The following is an 18,713-nucleotide window of genomic DNA, read 5'->3' on the forward strand; positions in this document are numbered from 1 at the left end:
CTATATTCTCAATCAATTGATAAAACTTCTATATTTCCAATCAACTAATAAAACTTCAATGCGTTGCACCCCTACAAAACTTTTAAGGTGAAGATCTTTAGTGAATAATTTTTCATATTCATCTTTATAAGTGTAGCATATAAAAGGTTGAATGTCATGGTTTAATCTAGGTTGAATTTTTTGTTTGTTCCATCCTTGTAAGGTTTGTCATTCTTAAAGTTGCATTGTCTATTTATCAAGCTCATACAAATGAAATAAATGGTGTAAAATTGTCCGAGAAAAGTGGAAATAAGAAAAGGTTGTGAGTGATCAAGAGCACTCCAAGTTGATGACTGTCAGTTTTACTAGCAAAGGAGGACCAAAAGTGTGCCAAAAGTTGATGACATCAAATCACTTGTTTTCACAATCAATTCATAAGAAGGCTAGTAGGACAATAAAAAAGCAGAGGTATCAACAGTAGAATAAATGCAGATTCAGGATATGAACAAATGCAAAGAAGCAGTGAACAACAACAGAAAGGAAAGGTACGAAATTCAATTCATAAATGCAAATGTGCACTTTTCAAAAGGTTTTACCGTCCTAAAAGTCCACCATACAACATGAAGTAGGGCAGGAACAAGGAAATCTGCACCAAAGCCATCAGTGAAAAGTTTATGGTGAGTAAAGAAGTAATCATGTTAAACTTTTTGGTAGTTTCTGCCAGTTTAATCTTGACAATGGTGCCCATTAGCTTAGTGAATTACAGTGGCAATAGAGAAGATTGACTCCATTTGGAGGAGCCAAAAGTAATCTAAATCAGTGCTCTGTGGCAATGTCATTAGTAAGCCATGTGTGGACAAGGAAGAGATTGAGTCTGAAAGTTGAACTCTGTTTTTAAGTGGCAATGGCAGCTTGAAGTCCTGCCAAATATCATAAAGAAAACATGAAACCATGCCTAGGAGGAAGCGCATCTAATTCTTAGTGAAATGTTGTCATTTTTAAGTGGCAAATCCAATATAATATGGCACTCATGTTAGCAGAGTTATGAGGAAACTGCAACAAGCATAGAACTCATTGAGGCTGCGCCTTTTAAATGGTGAATTGACCTTAAAAACACAACTTAGGTGGAAAACCAACTATGAAATTGTGCCAATAACTGAAGGCATTCGAAAAATGAAAATGCATAAGAGGATTGTTCATTCACATTTAAGGAAATCTTTGATGAACTTGAATAGTTGATACAGAAGAAACAACACCATTCAATAGAGAACAGTAGTTTTGTTTTGAAGATGATGTAGCCCTAGAGGTTTATATCATTTTAGAGGCATGTATGGTGTAATGCCCTGTCATATAAGCCAAGCATGGTTGTGGAAGGAGAGATCTACTCATGAACATCCACCGTTGAATAAGAGTTTAAAGAGAACATCAAAGAAGTTAGTTAAGCCGGCGAAGGAAGATCCGGTGGAGCATTATAATTAAGACCTTAACAAACCAACACTACTAAATAACCTAAATACGCGCAAATGGATGAGATTAATAATCACGAGGAGCCATGAACAGGGAAGGATATGACTACTCCAAATGAAGAGATGCCACTGATCTGAATCGTGAGATATTTAGTAAGACTTCATACTCATTCCATGTTCATTGGATTTTGTCTCTATTTCTATTTTATCCATTATTGGATCTGCTCATATGAGCAACAGCCTTTTGGCACATTCAAGTTGCATGGATCAGAAGTAACATTCAGAAACAGCACCATAATTGCATATTCCCAAAGACCAAACAGATACAGCAATGTAGCATTCTTGATAACAGCAAATCAGAAAGAGATTCTTTGCATAAATTAGATTGTTACATCAGGGAGAGCATCCATCTCTGCACACCTGCAGATTGGAACATCTTACTTGCATAATTTCACAAATTTATATCGGAAAAAGTGGTGATATTCCATCAAATCTTTCAAGTTAGAAAATGCAGACTGCATAATAATTGTACTCTCAGACATTATTCTGTTGGAAATATTGTCATTGATGTCAAGAAGTTAAGAAGACAATGTCAAAGACAAAATCATCATCAGTGCCAAAACCATTATGGAAGGAATTGGATGTCAAATGAGATCTATGTCAAAGAAATCGTAAAAGGCCATGATAAGTAAGGAGAAGACCCAGAGATTCAAAAGAAAGTTGATTTGTTATTCAAGAAGGAGAGATTGCATTTGAGGACTTGTTGATGTGTGTTTTATGCACGTAACATTTCAGAATAAAATACCAAGGTAATTTACCCTCTCTTGAACAAAATCACCTCAGATGCTAAGGATAAGATCAACTAAAATGATTCCAAGGTTTCTACATTTCAGGTCTTGACGAGTGGGTAACTCAATGGTCAATGTGAATTGCTGTGTTCACTTGGGGACTTAACGCAAATGTTAGGATTATCTTCTTCGATCATGAAGATGCGGAATAGGTGTGTTGACAACTTAGGATTTAACAATGAAGCTCCGGACTTAATTCTTACTAAAAAAAGGGCAAAAGGAATAGGGTTCAGGAAATCTATTCTAGGCCTAGGAATGTAGGAAATGATGAACAAATCTAGTGGAATCAAACTAGACAGGGTCTCACAAACAGGTATTTTCACAAGCTTAGTGCAATCGTCTAAGGTATACTTAAGGATTTTCAGACTATTACCATCACACATTGACACCATCCAAGTTGATGCTTGTCAAAGGTTGCATAATAATTGAAGTTAAGCTTACTCAAATCTCCAGTTGACCACACAAGGCGCACTTACCAGTGGCAAGAGGCTAGTTGTATGGATTAAGGATTCCACACAAATATATTCAACAAATCTTTTACTCAATCTAACATACATGAAAATAAATTCTAATCTAACTTGGAGGAATTAAGAACCATGAATGCAAAGACAACACTTGAAGAGCAAAATCACAAACAATTGAACAATGATTCAGATTCAAATAGTTGTAGCATATACCAACAATTCTACAAAAACTCTCTCTTACAAATGAGAGACAAAGAGGTATATATAGAGTCTCTTACAAAATGAATGGCCAAAATTGATACAAGATCAAAGGTCAAGATCATGCCAACAAAACCCTAGAATTGCCCTAATTAAGATTTAAATAAAAAATGGTGCCACCAATATATGGCCCAATAAAAAGATACCTAGTCATCAAATAGGGAATCTTCTAGAAGATTCCTCCTTGCATCTCTCTCTCTCCTAGCATACTCCAAGAATCTAGCTAATACAGAATCTAACTCCTCCATAGAAATGCTAGGCAAGGTATCATGCTGCAAATCAATCACGTCCAGTGAATCCGAGAAAGCGTCCAAAGTGTTCTCTCAATTTGGCATGAGCTTCTGCGAACTATGAACATGAATCAACAAAGAGACGAAGTCATCTATCTGACTCTTCTTCAAAGAGTCCAACTGACAAAAATACATAAATTTCATCTTGTCTCTTAATTCAGCTAAGTGTAAACCACTAGCATCATTAACATTGACACCCAATAATTCCTCAATTGAGGCAAGGATCTTCATTTGAATGTCCTGAATCAATCCCTCCATCTCCATACAACTCAACTGGGCGCTCTCATAAGTTGATCTCTTCACGGCCAATGAACAATACCAACCATGAAAATCATATCTGTCTCCATTGTGCACAATTCTCTCTCTGACCAAGGTGGAATTAGGAATCCTCTTCAAATCCTTGAGGCGTGGAATAGTCTTCTCCTGAATAGGCCGGAATTCTTCCCATAATCCCTCCAAATACTGGATTCTAAACACGAGCCCTGTTGTCCTATCTTATGCCTGGACAAACTGAGGAAGGAAATCATCCGCCTGTTTTCTTGCACTCTCAATCCACTTTTCCACCTCCGAGAGTGTATCTCTTGCTTCCTCATAGTGTGAATGTAGTCGATGATCAACTGCAATAGGGGAAATAAGGGTGGGATTCTCACGCCTTATCCTCGCAATATACTCTCTAAGTTTGATATTCTCTTCTCTGTACTTCTTCTTTTCTTCAATTTCTCTGTCTAACCTAGTGTTGATCGCCTTGAGATTATCACCAACCTCCTGAAACTCTTGCTCTCTTGATGCGCAACCAAGGGCAACTGAAGCAATCTGGAAATCCATAGGAGTAGCAATGTCCGTTGTCATGCCTGCACTAGGAACGACAACCTGTGCAATCTGCATTCCTGTCTCATCTCTAGCTATGTGCGACAAAATCTCAGCTCTCTTGGGTTCCTTCTCCTTAGCACTCCTAGCTAGGTAATCATCAATGTTATCAATAGGCTATACCTCTATCATTTTCTTACTTTTGTCCATACTTCTCATCAGCCAATTAGGAATAGCGGCCATCTACATGCCATCATCAAGACACATCTCTCGATCAAGCCCTATGAGTGCCAAGATAACATCATCATCAATATCAGGATTATTCCTATTCAAATCGTATATCTCATTTTCCAAACTAACTTCCAAAAGGACAGTAGGGGATCTCAGCTGATCATCATTCTCATTTGGTGGTGCAGATGTCGCTGTGGCATGTAACTCTTGAATATTTTCTGGTAGTATCACTATGTTGGAACATTGTTGGGTTTCCTTATTCTGCTCTGTTATTTCAATCATCTTAATTGATGGGACACTGAGAGGTGGTGAAGGAATGATAGGTGGAGGAATGATAGTCTTATGTTTCTTCTTCTTCACCTCCTCAATCTTCTTCTCTTTGGCCTTGACTCCTGGTGTGTTTTTCCTTCTCTTGGGAGCTTTTCACTCTTGGTCTGCATGAATCTTGACATCACTGATAGTCCTCTGATCATCTTCGAAAGCAGACTCTTTCGACTTCATCTTTTCATAAGTGAAGGGAACACCATTTACGGAAGAAACTCAAGACCTCTCTCATCAATACATTCAAATCAATCTCCTCTAATTCTGACCAATTAGGCAATAAGATTGACTTCTTCATTTCATTCTCATATTGTGGTTGCGTATGATCCCTGTCATCTAATACTTGATCAGAAATGAGGAAAAGTCCACACTTCCTCATGAAATCCACTGACATTTTGGACCACATTCGTCTCTTCATTGCCTGCTCGTCCATCAGGTTGGCCCAATAATCTTCTTTGTTACTTTATGGATGAACTTCTCTCCTCTGATCCTTCCACCTTTCTTATCAAGATCGAATCTTTCTCTTTTCTTGAAGGTTGCAAATCGATAGAATGCAAGCTCCTCACTTGCATTGTTGGCGGCTAAGGCAGATTGGCAAACCTCAAATGTCTTCCCAACTGAAATAGGGAATGTCATGCCCGTCCTATGCTTCTCTCTTTGAATGGAATCAAACTCTAGAAGCTGTCTCACCACTTCTAACGAGATCATTCTGTCAGACGGATACCTAGGAAGCCTGTAGGGTTCAGATTGAAACCCATGAATCCTAAGGTACATGAAAGTGGGAAACTGAATATACCACGATCCATATTTCTCTATTAGGTCTATTGCCTCCTTGGACAATCTTCTATGGATTCCGCCTTGCAGCATCCTGTTGACATGTCTGAAATCGCATTACTACGGTTCCATCCGGCCAACGCAGAATAGAATACTAAGAATCCTATCCTCTTGAAATAAGGAAATCCCTAGTGCTGTTTTTAATTGATCAATGGGGATTACCTCAATGTTTCGGTTGTTAGGTCTTGACTGCAGGATAACTTAGTGGTTTGATGTGTTTTGCTGGAAACACAAAGGGGACTTAAGGTTAGATGAACGACTTCAAGTGAGTTCCCTAAAGTTTAACAGTCCTATATCAGTTGATTTCGGGTGGATTGATACTATCTCAGCTTGACTGTAGGGTTTCTTCTTGGTAAAAAAAAAGGAAAAAGAGGAAAGGGGAAAAGAGATAGAAAAAATATGATTAATTATCTCAGATAACATGTTCAAGAAAATAGACAGAAACCTCCAAAAAACCACATTTAACATTATCAGCTAAAAAAGGCACAATGCTCTAAAATCTAGTGCAACCTTCAAGGGGAACTAAATTTTCATGCTACTAAATATAAATGCAGAATTTTGACATTAATTCACTTGATGTTAAGCAACTGAACTGAGCACATAAATGGGTTCAGGCCAACCATGCAGGGGGAGTGACAATCAACAAGTCCTTAATGGTATGAACACCAAGGCTTCTATCAAATGTTTATCCTAAAAATACTATCCGAAAACAAAATACATAACAAGAATATTAAATGGTGAAGAAGGAGACCATGCACTCACAAAGAAATGAAACAGCTTTAATTTCCATTAATTCTACATAAATTTCGCCAGAGCTTCAGCAACAATCTTAGACTTCTTACAAAAATAAGGGAAAACAACTCCTTTAAATAGAGTTTCAGAATTAGATGAATGGCCAAGATTTAAACAAAACAAGTGGCCCAGATTCATCTGTACAACAAAGTACACATGCCCATAAATAGGAGGTAAATATCAACAACCACCCAAGGAGGAACAATAACTACCAACAACAGCTCAAAAAGTGCACATGCACGGAGCTCAAAATTTACAGTTGACTTGGCAGTTAAACATGAACTTTATGGCCAAAAGTGTCTTTTTAGATTTTAAAAGAAATATGCACTTTATGAAGGCACTTTTTCTTTTTCTGTTGTAGACCCCTTTTCTAGAAATTCATCCTCGGCATTCAAATATTCTTTCCGGAGGTCTCGACCTGCCGCATGTTCTGCCCAAACATACTCTTGAAATTTGATGCACAACTGGAACAACACCATGAACTAAGGCATAGGAGGATGACATATCTTATATTGCACGCCCTCTAAATGACGATCTACATGCCTTAAACCATCTTTCCAGTCGAATCGATGAGCTTCAAAACACAAAATGTCTGAATATAACCCGCTGGCAAACTCCAAGTCCTCCGTGGAGTAGGCGATCTTATCCGTCCTCAATCTATCCTCCCAGTTCGGCTGCACTTGGTCATCGGACAAACTATTTTTCCAGCCCAAAACCATTGATCGGAGAATCCGGCCACCAAGGTCTCTCATGTGCCTCAAAATTTTCTCGCATGTCTCTTGCTTTTTGTTAATGGTGGCCTTTGTGTCACTCTTCATGCTGATGGTCCAGTACCATTCTTTAAGAGTGCTGATGTCATATGGATCTAGGACGGCGGACAATATAGGAATCTGTGTAGGGGTCCAGAAAAGAGCCCTCATGAGGGGAAGAGTTGTAGCAGCGACCTTATGAGCCCTGAGGCATTCCCGCTTTACCTCGAATAATTTGACGAAAATGGTCTCTCTGTGGTGGGCCATTTCTTTTACATCCTCAATGATCAGTTTTCCCCTTTCTTTAATGTCTTGAATCCATTCTTTGCCAGCCTTGGCGGTATCCAGTACTCCTTCGAACTCTGTTGTAGTCCTTTGCGCCAATGCTGATGGGGGAACATGGGATTCGGGGGCATGATGCAACGGTCTCAGCAAGTGATCAACGTATCCCTTGGCCTACTTAGCACGAACTCGGTACATGTTTCTCTCAGCAGTTATCTCGTCAAGTTGCCTGAGCATGTTTTGCACGGAGTCCTTGAACTCCTCCCTTTCCTGCTCTTTGGTGGCTCGTCCTATCGGGACGGTCGTAATGCTATAATCGGCCAGCGCAATTTGATCTGCCGGCTTATCAATAGGCGGGGTGGCGATATGGATTGTGCGGTTCCTCTGCTCATCCTTGGTTATTCAGGAGTAGGTCTTAGGCTTTTTCTTCCCTTTGGACTTTGTTTCCCCTATGCAAGAGAAAATGTCCTCCAAGTCGATAGGTGGCTTGGTGGCTGCCTTCCGCTGTGCACGAGCAACTAACCAATCTTGAGGTATGGTCTGCCCGGATGCTATGGTCAAATTCCCACTCTTCTCTTTAATGCTTTCAGCTGGTTCATTGCATATCTGTAACTGATCTGTTATAGGAGTGGAGGAAGTGTCCAATCCTTTTCTTACAGCTGAGTTCTCCCCTACCTCACTGAACAACTATTGGGTATCCCCATGTGATGGTGGCTCCTCAGTTCTGTCAGGCTCGTGGGTCTCATCCGCCCTTCGTTCTCCTTCAATGGTGGTGTCATCTTTGCCGATACTATGCAGTTGCAACTCGTGCCGACTCCCTTGGGTGAGTTCATGTACATCAGCCCCTTGATTGGAGGGAATTTCTCCTTCCTCAAACCAATTTTCAAGTTTGCCAAAATCAATGATCTTCACCTCTGTATTTAGCTTGTCTTGTGTCGGAGGATTATCAACTTCGAATGCATCAACATCACTCTGGGAGGGCGGAGCAGGTATATGATAAAGTTCAACTACATCATCATCGGAATTGGGGTCCCTTGATGATGAAGTGACCTCTAGTCTTCTAATAGGGATCTTTTCCCTTCTTGTCCTTTTAGACGTCCGAGTCCCTCTGCTAGTTTTGGCCTTCTTCCTTTTTTCAGGCTTCTCAACCTCCTCCTTTGGTGCACTTGAGGTTCCCTCATCTTCCGAGGACTGAGAATCAAGACTACCCATCATATGGTAGGTGAACTAAACTCCTTCATGAGTTAGCCGCTCAATTTGTTGGTGTAGCCAATGATCAGTGTACCTTCGCGGGGCTGCCATAACTACCTCAAAGTCAGTGATTGGATCCTGTGACCAATTGATGCCTAGTAAGAGATGTCCTACTGCCTCAAACTCTCGAACTTGCAAGCAATTTCCAGAATCTGTTACCTGATCCGTGACCCGACAGTATTCATAAAGTTGCATTTGTTGCACACTTAACCTTGAATATTCATGCCGTCGGACCTCATAGTCATCAGAACAATTTTTCCAATAGTCTTCAATTGATTCCTTTGCTCTGTAGCGCCTGCCATAGGCTCTCTTTGCCAAATTGTCATGATTAAAACATTTCCTTGGGAAATGTTCCTGTAGGCCATAGGAGTCTAACTCAGCAAGTGACTCGTCGGCATGTGCTGGATTCTTTAAATGGACATCGAGGTTGCCCAAAATCATAGGGAAGTTGAATCCGGACCGCTACTTGTCTCTGAGTAAACTGTTCGTCGGACGTGCTTGCCTTGCAACTTCTAGAAGAATTATTTTGTCGGTTGGATAGCGGGGAAGTCGGAAAGGAGCTCCTTCAAAGCCAGCTATCCGAATATAGGAGAACCTAGGGAACTGAATAAACCAAGCGTCGTACCTTTGTACCAAAATGGTAGCTTGGTCTGAGAGCCTTATGTGTAATCCCCCTTGCATCAGCCTGACTAGGCGCATTGTGAAGGTGTCATTGACACGCTCATACTGACCAATAGCATAAGCAGGGTTGTTCTTTTCCCTCTGAGCTATGTCATGATAATGTAGTTGCGGATAGCAGTCGTACACCTTTACCTAATTGGGCCCATTCCGGATTTCACCGTTCTTGACCAACCCTGGTAGTGGCTGGTGTTGAGTGAACATATAAACTAGGTAAGAGGTCATGGTGAAGTGCTTTTTCTCTTCAAGTTCGACCAACTGGGTATGGATATTGTCATTGATGATCTGGGCCCAGTCGAACTTGGATTTCCTGGCGAAGACCTGCTCTGTAAAATAGAACATCCACTCTTCAAAAAAGTTAGATTGGGGGAGTCCCATAACTTGGCTGAGCAAGGTGACCATATCTCCATGCTCATTGTGAAAGTCACTTCTGGGGGTCTTTTTCCCAATTCTACTACTTGGAGGCCTTCTCTCCTTATACCATTCCTTGTTTATCAATGTCTTGCATTTAGCAGGGTTCATGTCATATGCAACTTGTGCTTCATCTATGGTTGTCGCAATGGGGTTATCCGGGAAGGGGATGTCAAATGCGTTGCCAATGGCCTCAGGTGTGAAGTTAGCTAGGACCATATTCTCCAAAAGTACTAATCTGGTCCATGGCTGATAATGTCGGGCAGCCTCAACTACTAGCTCATAATTCTAGACTGATGGAGGAAATCCTGCTGCCTGGGCGATACCACTTTCCATCATCCGCCTAGGCCTGCCATAGGCGTTAGGGGAATATACCCGATCTCGAAAGTCCTGAATGTCTATGTGGCCTAGGTCAGTATTGCCTATGTTTTCCCATATGCTATGGACCTTTGACTCCCTCAGTCCTCCTCTCTGGTATTGGTATTTCATCTTCTCGCCTTTGCAAGGGATGTTTGATTTAGAAGCTTGGGATGTTTCGGCTGCACCAGGTGTCTTTGAGGACTCTACTGCAGATTTAGGCATCTATCATGCACAACTAGATGCGGATTACGAGACGAGATGAAGGAAACAAAACAAGTTAGCTAAAAGGGATACGTTAGCGCATAAGGATCAATGGAAAACCGAATTTGAAGAAAGCATGATACTTCAACAAAAGAGCTTGATTTTTTTGGACATGAAATATTATTAAGCTCTTTGATTAAAAATTTACTATTCGGCTACGGTTCAAGGACTTAGGCATTTAATGATCGCTAAATTTGCACTTAGCCTTTAAGTTCAGGTTTTCAAAAAAAATGGATGAGGTTCAAAATTTCTTAAGTCTGAAATTTGCATTCCTGATTAACTTTTTGGACAGACTAATTTTAACTGCTTTGCTTGACGCCTTTGAAACGGGAAAAGATGCGGTCTATGGGATTTAATCATTTAATCAATTTTGCATAAACACATCTAACCAATCTTGCATGCATTTTAAATGATTCCAAGGGAGACAAAGTGAGCTTACCTGGCAAATATGGTGTCAATCTGCACAAACCCGGCCTGCAAGATTGGTTTCCTTGGGAAATTCGAAAATGCCCCTTCCTATGCTTTGCATTTTTTGGAAAAAATGCACAGCTTGCGATTCACAAAAAAGGAATGACGCTTCCCTAAGTTTGAAATTTACCTCGCGATTTTTGAAGCGGAATGGTAGGGTTTCTGCGATTATGAAGTTTTAATGCTTGGACACTTTCTGATGTTCTACGCCGAAGTTTGGGGAAGCTTGTGGCCTCTTTGCAAGGTTTTTATACTTGGAAGTTCTGCGCTTTACCTTACGCTGTCGCCGAAAATGGGGTTTTCGGGCCTCTATGGATTTTGCAAGTTTTAACTCTTTCTCACAATCAACCTCCCTTTGGCGAAAATCGGCACTATGACCTCTTGCAAACCCTTTATACTTCGCGGTTTTTTCTCTAAATTTCGGCGATTATGAGTCTTTTGCAAGGATTAATAGGTTTCGCGTATTTTCTTTAGGTCGCCGAAATTTGGCATTCTACCTTATTTTGCAACCTTCGGGCTTTGTAGCCTCTACGGAAACTCTTTAAAAAGCTTCACGATTTTGCGCCTTATTCAAACCCCTAAACTTTGCGATTTACCTTTATGCCGTTGCCAAAAATGGGGTTTTAGGCTTCCGCGATTTTCAAATTGCTGCGAACTTCGGCGATTTGGGTCTATTTGCAAGGTTTTTATACTTTAACATTTATGCACTTTTATGCTGAACTTTGAGGGTTTTGCCTTCTGCGAAAACTCTTGATACCTTTTAACTCTTTGCACTTTATGCCGAAGTTCGGCAATTTCGGAGCATTTTCAAACTTAAAAAATGTTTGCGATTTTCACATTATCACCAAAAATTGGGGGTTGTATGACCTTTTCAAAGTTTTTTAAACTTTAATCTTTTTGCGTTTCATGCCGAAGTTTGGCGAAATACACTCTCTTGCAAACTTTTATCACTTTTTCGCAATTTTCCCTATGTTGCGAATTTCAGGGGGGTTTGCTTTCTTCGTAAACTTAAAAAACTTTGACATTTTACCCTTTATTGGCGAACTTCGGGGTTTTTTTACACTTTTGCAAACTTTTATCACTCTTTTTAGCAAAAATCGGGGGTTTTAGAAGCTTTGCAAACTTTATAAACTTTGACATTCTACCCCCCTTTGCAGAAGTTCGGCGATATTTAGTCTTTTTTAAACTTTTGACACTTCGCCATTTTACTCCTTAGTTGAATTTCGACGATATTGGGAGTTTGGACATCTTTTGTAAAATTCAACTTTCTCTTTCGCATTTACCCCCCACTTGGCGAAATTCGGGATTTTTACGTCTTTTGCCGGCTTTTAACCCTTTCTTCACTTAGGCGATTTTGCAAGTAAAGAAAAAAGAGAGTTGCACAGACTTAGGCATTTTCACCAGTTTAAGCGATCTTTGAAATTTTAACGCTTGAGCGTTAAACTCACTTTGCGGATTCCCAGGCTTACGCTTATGACAACATCGTCCACTGGACTGATTACGGGCACTCAAAAAAGATGCGAGACACCCTGTGCAGAACTCAACAGGGCGAAGGTTAAAACCAAAAAGAGGGAGACCCTGTTGGCGACAGGGAGTGTGTGCAATGCACAACACATCCACGTGATGTACATGGTGAATACATCATTTGCTCTCTTATAATCTTCAATTCTATACATGTTTAGCTGGGGATAGCACTCATGACTCTTGAATTGTCCTTGTCCATTCCCGACTTCACCTCTGCATATCAATCCTTTGTATGAAACGAACCCTGCAAGTAGGTATACCAAGTAGGAAGTCATGGCGAATGACTTGGACCCCTCTACACTCCTCCACTGAAAGTCCAGATTGTCACTTATGATTCTAGACCAATTTACCAATGTCCCTCTAAGACAATCCTGGATGAAATAGAACATCCATCCATCGAATATTGCACCCTGCGGCATCCCTATCACTCTGTTGAGCAAGAATACTAAGTCACTATATTCCTCTTGGAAGTCTGTGCACATGAGTGTCTTGGGAGCCTTGGAATGATGAAGGCTAGGCTCAATCATCCACTCTTTGTTTATCATACTCTTACACGCATCCATCTTCTTCGTGTACTGCTCTTTATATTCATCCTTAGTTGCATCCTTCATATCTATTCTGCGTGGAATTCCGAACACCTCAGTAGTCACATCCTCAACAAGGTAGGCAATAACAATGCCCTTAGGAGTTTTGATCATTAGAAAACGAGGATCATAACATCGTGCACACTCCAAGATAAGCTCACTGCATTGTATGGACTGTGGGAATCCAGCGGCTTGAAAAATACCACTCTTCATAATGTTTACATACGCTGGGGAAGGAATTTGATTTCCGACTCCGAACATCCCCTGTCGCATCAGGTTCAGGCTTAGGAAACGCATGTTTGTATCCGTAATCTCCTTCCATTTGGATGACATCTTGGATTCTATCCAATAGAATCCAATCTCTAATATCTTTTGTTGTTTTTTTCTTTCCTTAAATCTGGACTTCGACATTGCATCTGTACGAAGCTTGAAGTTAGAACTTAAGAAAATAAATAATATTCTTTTAATAGAATTCCCGACTTCCTAAAGATTTTAAGCTAATTAGAGCATGAACTCAGGAAAATAGTCCACACTCTTGGTAGATCTTAACAATTAGATTTGAAATGTGACAACATTAGGGTATGAAACCCTAATGAAATTCATTAACACCTCCTTATACTTAGAAATTGTGTAAACTAGAGTGCAAAGGAGTATACAGGATCAACGGTGACTAAGGAAAGGTGTGAAAAGTTGTGTTTTCACACAAAGTGTGTCTGAGGACACCTTCCGCAATCAACAATGGAGGTCAACAAAATCTGAAGACAACCTGAAAATTAAACCTTTAAAACATGTTGCAATCACCTAGATATGCACAAATTTGATGAGAATCAACCTTCCAAGGCAAACATAAGAAAATCTAAGCATGTATGTAGGGATGGAAATGAAAACTTAGTCTGAAGACAAATCTGGAAATGAAGTTTTCAAACTTACCAGCACCACCTAGATATGCACAAATTTGATGAGAATCAGCCTTCCGAGGCAAACATAAGAAAATCTGAGCATGTATGTAGGGATGGAAATGAAAACTTAGTTTGAAGACAAATCTGGAAATGAAGTTTTCAGACTTACCAGCACCCTTAGGAATGATAAAATACTCAGAAATAAACTCCGGAATGGAGCAAGAATGCTTCCCAAGTGAAATCACAAGATAGGTAGGTGGCTGAAAAAAATTGTTTTCTGAGGACCCCTACAATGGAGTTTCAGATTTGCAACAATGAAAGATAACTCTGAAAATTGATTGAGAATGCCTCCAATCAGCCCTTCAGATAAAATCACCTAAGGCACAAATTAGCTGGGAACAAGATATAAGTTTAAAAATTGATTTTCTAGACACCTATGGAGGTCGAACCAGCTGCAACAATGGAGGATAAACCCAGGTCTGCCACACATCAGCAAGTAGGGAGTGATGGAGGAGACCAAATATGCATGGAATCCACCCAAACAATGGCACAAACACTTGCTAAGTCAAAATCATATTTTCCAACTATAGCGCCAACTTTGGAAAATCTGAAAAATGTCTTCAATCTAACTCCAATCTGCATACAATGGAGGAATAAGTCTTCAATCTAACACTTCACTAAAACATTTAGCCAAAATTCGCTTTGCATGGAGACACCTGGCAAACTTAATAATAAAATAATACTGGACTCCTCCTTTTAAACTTACTTTTGTCACCAAATTTCACCACACAAGCAATGTGGGATAAAACACTTGTTCTTATACTTGCTTGGGTGAAACTAACTTGCTTCTAGAAGGGTAAAAACATTAAATGTTAATTGCAAATTATTTAATTCTGTTTTTAAATTTTAAATAATCGTCAATCTTCATTTAAAAACAATTAAAATGGGGCTCATTTATTAAAATATTTCAATTCAAGTAAAAAATTGAGCCATAAGAGAAAATCGATTCAAGTAGGGATTAAAAAATCCCACTAAAATCATTTAAAATGTCAAAATTTTCCCCACAAGGGAAAATCGATTTCAATGTGGACAAAAATCCTCATCAAAATTCACATAAAATGGGCCAGGGGAAAATCGACTTTGGTATGGATAAAGAATCCAGACTCAAAATTCACTTCATTCACAAAAAAACTCCCTGGTGGAAAAAGGACCTCAGTCTGGATGAAAATCCGGACTCAAAATTATGAAATGCACTCTCAATGGAAAATCGCTACGAGTCTGGATAAAAATCCGAACAAAATCCTCAAAAACTTGTCACTAATTACTAGTAGAAAATCGACCCAAGTGTGGAAGGAATGCAAACATCATTAGCAACCTTGTCAATACCTCCTTGGTGGAAAAACGTGGGTAGTCAAGATAAATCCGGACACTTAATTTAAAGGCTTCCAAGGGAAAAACGACCCTAGTATGGATTATCAGTGGTGGAAAAATGAGGCCAGTATGGATTTCATGGGAAATCCATGTCCAGTTTGTATTTTGAGTGGAGAAAACCATGGTTAGTCAGGAATATGAGGGGAAAAGCACCTCTAGTATGAAATTTTGACCTTTTAACCCTTGGAATATGGATTTTACTCCAGAAAATGATGATTTTTCCACTCAAAGTCACTTAGAAACTTTGAAACTTAATAAAACTCAACTAGACTTAGGCAAACTCATCAAAAAATGGAGCGTAACACAAGGAAAACTATTGGGATAAAGTGCAAAATCAACTTGAATAATTCTCTAGGAGCGAGAAAACTCTAAAAGGTCTGAAAACACCTTAGCACTTAAAATCACTGACACGGACATTTAAAAAACACGTTAACGCTCCAAAAGGGTCTACACTTAGACAAAACTGGGATCATTTAGAAAGCACGCTTGATCCTATAACCTCAAAAACCCTAAACAACACCAAGCATGATCAAAACTCCGAGACTCGGGCACAAGAAACACAAAATTGCCCACTAAGTAGCCAAAACACTAACCTAACAACGCAGAAAGCCGGAAACAAGGGGGTCCTCATTAGCAATGGGGTGATGTGTGAAAAGGTCATAACAGGACCATTGTGACCTAATCACACATCACCCCATTCAAAATGGGGACCCCCTACTTTTTAGGCCGTCTCGGTCTTTTGGTTTTCATTTTGGGTCTTTTGTGGCAGTCTCGTCAATCTCTCTGAGTTTGTAAGTGAGTGGGGTCAATTTGATCAAGCTTGCAGCTCGTTTGAGCATTTTTGGTTAAGTCTAGGGCTCGCTTTGTCAATTTTAGGGTTTCTACCTTCTGTCCTAGATTTTAGGGTTTTTGAAAATTGAATGTTGCATTGGAGTTAGGACCCTCTAAGGATCCATCACGTGAAATTTGAGCGAATTCTAAGCAACTTTCTATTTTTAGAAAGTTCCTATTTTTTAGGAATTTCATTGCCTCTCGGAATGTCTTCATTTCACCGAAAATCAAACTTACTATTTTTAGTAAGTTTCTATTTATAGTAAGTCACCCTATGTCCTGTTTTGGCACTTACTTTGTGTTGTCCTCATTTTTGGATTCTCAAATTTGTGACAACCCCTACAAATTTTTGCCCAAAAGGTGTCATTTTTTGTCTCCAAGGCACATTTTACGAGGTACAAAACTCACATTTGATAGTGTCAAATCATTGGGGGGTGTCTTTGCCATCATTGTCCAAGTTTTGATGAGTTTTGGTCTTCCTTTTCCTAGCTTTTTGTGCAATTTCGGGTTTCAGAACAGTCACTGCAGGTTGAACATTTTACTCTATGCACGCTTCCTGATGCAGAATTTCGTCTAATCTTTGGACTGGCTTAATCCCCAATCCATCCCCAAGCTACGTTTCAAATTTCCTCGCATTTCGAGTCTGTTTGTTATGTTTTTGCTTCAATGTAGGGGAATTTTTCGATGATTACCTGTAATGTCCCCATTTTAGCAGACTTGGATTTTGTGAGATTAGCCTATTATCCTGACCCTCGTAGGCTAATGTGTTGGATAGAGGGTCTTTTGAGGATTGGTATCATCTCCAATGTTTAGAGTGCTTTAGTTTGGTCTTCGTTTGGCATCATTCGAATATCATTTGCTCTACTTCCTATTTTTAGTAAGTCTTGGGATGTTAGAGATGGACCCCTGCTATTTTTAGTAAAGGGGGTATGGTCATATGCAGTCTCCTCATGTTAGCTCCCAGTTCAGACGACATTTGAAAATACAAAGTATTCATGGAGATATTAATGTTTAATTGGCTCAATTAAACATTAATTATTTGGAGATTATATTATTAAGTTATAAAATTACTTTATATTATAAAGCACTTAAATGAGGGTCTATTTATCATGATAAGGGGGCCAAGTTTATTAATAATTTATGAGCACATAACCCAAGGTTTAATTACATTATTGATGCCAATGAAATATTATAACATTTTAATGTTAATTAAGAGCTTTTTGAAGAAGTTCGAACTTCTTGAGGAAATATAAGTGTGCAAAAGGAATCGAACTTCATTATGTGATTGGAGTTTTTGATTGAAGTTTCTCTAGAGCATTGAAGTGTAAAATACCAAGGGTTTCTACAGGATTCAAGGCTTGTCGGCATTGGAGAGAGTGGCTTCTTCATTGTAACAACATATAGAGGGTGTGCAATATCATCTGATTATGCTTGTGAGAGTTGGCTTCATTCAGAAGTTGATATTGAGCTGATTGGAGGGTTTATTTCAGAGTTTGTTTGCAAATTGAAAGAGACTACAATGTGCTACAGTGCCGTGAACAGTGCGCTACATTAGTTTGAATTCTATAGAAGGGGATTTAGAAAGGTGAACAGCTATATATATTTGACAAGGGCTTTGCGTATGAGGAGAATCAAACCAATATATCAAGGCAGCCATTGAAATTCCAGGTTTTCTATCTATGGTCATTGTATTAGAAAATCATTACTTCATTGCATCATTTTCTATTATGATTATATCATGGAATACTTGGAGGTTGCATATGTTGAATGGAGATATAAGTTGCATATTCCACATTCATGGTAACATTCAACATTGATCAGCCACTTAGCTTTGATGCCAATTGTTAGCTTAAATGCCTAATGGCTGTAGGTGTACTTTGGGATGCATGACAAGTGTTTGTCTTAATGTCTACTAGCTGTACTAGTTAATTTCAGTCATTCCATGTGTGTGTAAGGTCTAAAACAGCTAGCATATCATTTCTATAACAACTTTGCATTGTTAGAAGCTTTCCATAACTTCATTTGCAGCCTACAAACCCAAAGAAGACAAATTAAGAATTCACTACAGTGGCTTCAAACATTGTATGCCAAGTGTTTGACAATATTCCTTGGGGTTCAAATAAGCGAAACAAGGTCAGATTAGCCAAGGGATATTACATTACCAGTAACTGGTAATTTGTTTTTCAAACCCCCCTTGAAGCTCTTAGGCTTGTAGGGTAATTTTTCTCCAATTGCAAGTTTTTATAAAACTTGTAATGGGGGTTTTATTACCAGTAGCTTGACTTTAAGTGTTTAAAAACTTGTAAATGGGATTTTAAAACCCTTTACATGTTTTAAGTGAAATCACTTGTAAAGGGAATTCTATTTCCCTATTACAAGTAATTTTACTCGTAATTTCTTTTCTAAAACCCGATTTTGACATGTTGAAAAAGTGAAATTTCAAACTTGTTATATCCTCCAAAAAACCTGATTTTCATTGTTTCATGCATTTTAAACTTGCTATTTGTTCCAAAAAACCGATTTGCAAGGAAAAACATTTTTTTGAGGATTTTTAGCAAATTTTTGTGGAGAATTTGTTGGAGGAGGAAGGTGGTTAGGATTCCTTCCTATTTCCATGCATTTTTAGACACCTTTCATGCCACATGGAGGTTAAGTTTGCTGTTTTTTTTGGTTTATAATAGCGGCCACATTTTT

At 39.2% G+C, this 18,713-nt stretch overlaps 1 protein-coding gene across 4 annotated transcripts in view; it reads left to right on the forward strand.

Moving 5' to 3' along the window:
* The window catches only part of LOC131044634 (uridine kinase-like protein 4), a 345,831-nt gene that overhangs the window by 165,446 nt on the left and 161,672 nt on the right, over nucleotides 1-18,713 (forward strand). The gene's annotated exons all lie outside the window — the stretch shown is intronic.

Source organism: Cryptomeria japonica, chromosome 1, assembly GCF_030272615.1.
Source record: "Cryptomeria japonica chromosome 1, Sugi_1.0, whole genome shotgun sequence".
Taxonomy (NCBI): domain Eukaryota; kingdom Viridiplantae; phylum Streptophyta; class Pinopsida; order Cupressales; family Cupressaceae; genus Cryptomeria; species Cryptomeria japonica.